The sequence below is a fragment of the Dinoponera quadriceps genome, unplaced genomic scaffold (genome assembly GCF_001313825.1).
Source record: "Dinoponera quadriceps isolate SergipeBrazil2010 unplaced genomic scaffold, ASM131382v1 scaffold405, whole genome shotgun sequence".
In the NCBI taxonomy this organism is placed as follows: domain Eukaryota; kingdom Metazoa; phylum Arthropoda; class Insecta; order Hymenoptera; family Formicidae; genus Dinoponera; species Dinoponera quadriceps.
Window position 1 is genome coordinate 3,913,751 of NW_014554754.1, and position 2,457 is coordinate 3,916,207.

The window sequence follows — 2,457 nt, forward strand, 5'->3', positions numbered from 1 at the left end:
GACGAAAAATATCTCAAAATCTAATCAAACATATACTCAATTAAATAACAACGTCTAGTTAAAGTAAAAATTAAATAACAGGAGAAAACATTTTTAGCTTCTAGTCATATCATTAAATATTTTGCAAACATAATTTCATTGAATCTTGAAATCGTAAGTTCCTTAATATTTTTTACAAGCCATACGTGCACATTCCTTTTAATATAAATATAAATGAAATTGTGTGTAATAATTCGTATACGAACGGCAAGAGTAAATTAAGGCTAATTTAGAGTATCATGTGAACGTTACTTATATTTGTATATGTGTGTGAACTAATATGAATAAATTAAATGTGTCTCTAAATTAATGTGATTAAAATATATTGCAAGAATTAAATAAAATAATTCAATGAAATAAACCAATGGTAACTCTATTATTTCGTCTAATCCTTATAATATATTCTAATCAAATTCATTTGAGAACATATCTAATATATTTATCTAAGAAATAACCTAATTTTAAGATTAATTAATTCCATATTTGAAGCAGTATATGCAGGCCACTAATAAATGCAATTTCTTTTTGAAACCTTTAAGCGTACGATTACACATCGCGTGTCTAACGTGTCAGTACTAATCAGTATTATTTGTATATCTTAGCAGTATTATTTGTAAATACATATATGTGTTGGTATATAACGAAGCCCGTGAATATGAACGATGCCATAAGAAACTTACACCGAATAACTACATTAATAAATTCTGTAAACAATTTTATAATCTTTTAATTTGTTTGGTAGTATACACTGTACAGTTTCTCTTTTTATTCAGTATTATAATAGTATTATCAGAATAATTTTAGTGCCGTTGTAATAATAGTCATGGTTCGTATTATGAACTCCCTTTATCGATAAAAATGTTTTAAGTGTGGCTCTTCAGTCAATCGGGTGATTCCTGTGCCACTTTTAGAGATACTTTTATCGATAAAAACGAGTTCAGAATATGGGCTATTGTAATTTATCGTGCAAATAATTCAATTCTAGTCGTTATCAATAAACCGTCAGCTGAAAGCTTTGATTTGAAACAAACCCATAAGTGGTGCATATTTTGGGAAAAGTGTCAGTATTGGAATTATTTAATATAAATATAATTCTTTAATTCATATATTTAATAATTAATTAATGTATAATTCCTAATGTGTTTTATCAAAAACAAAAGAAAGAAAAAAAAATTATGAATAATAATTTTTAAGTATATGGAGGACATTATAGTGAATTTAAAGCAGAGTATATATGAAGTGCCTGTATATTTCATAGAGTCATCATACACAAATTATCGTCATGGTAAATGTAAAGAAAAGTCAAGTTAAAGAATCTCAATCAATACATCGTTTTAAACGTTCTACATACAAATAAAAATAAGATTTAACCCTTAGCTGACACACGTCAAAATAATAACGTACGTGCTATAGGGGGTATTTTGGACCCCAACGAGAAAAAATGTGTATAATTGTTTTATTTATCAATATTGGGTCAAGCCTCGACTAATACTAGGTGACGCCACAGAACCAAATTTGGCGCGCAACTATAAAAAATTTGCGTTCAAAAACACTCTGGGGTACTTTTAACCCCGTGTGTCAGCTAAGGATTAAAATTGGTTAAAACGCAGTTATCTCCATTTATCGATTATCCAAGTCTAAAGCAAAATCCTAATTGATTCTTTAATTAAAGTTTACGTCTAAGCTTATAATAATTTGTGTATAATGGCCTTAACTTATTTAATTATTTAGTTAATACATTTAAATATTTTTCTTTCATTTTGACGCAAAAGCAAAATGTCCCTAACTGTCCGTAATAGCAGCTATTAATATAGGTAAAATCTACGTTAGAGATAGTCAAACATTACAACTCTCTTTGAACCTTTGCAATTAAAATATACTTTTATTTATTCATATTTATTTATTTATCTATCTAAATATATAACAACCATAGGAATATAAAACATACATACCAAACAACTAAATAAATTATTTATATTTATGAATTATGATTATTTTAATTTGCAAATATATATAATTGAATGTAAATTACAAGAGTAGCTTCTGATTACTTTATTTTCGCGATAAATTATTATATATAGAATCAACCAATCTTCTCCATTTTCTATTTTAAGTAAAAAATTTGTCATAGCCTTTTTGATATAAAAAATGAAAAACAGACTATTTTCTTAACCTTTTTTAATTGCATATTAAAAATTAAATTATAAAATCGTAGTCAACTAAGTATTACGCGCGGCTGTGCCTATTTTAATATAGCGTACTTAATTATACTATATTACTTTTAGTTAACATTTTAGTAGAAATTTCTTTACTTTGAGATTTTCTTATTTTGAGATAGACACATGAAGATCAAAAATACTTTTAATTAAAAACATTAAAATAAAAAATCTGTTAACTTTAAGTCATCGAAATATATTG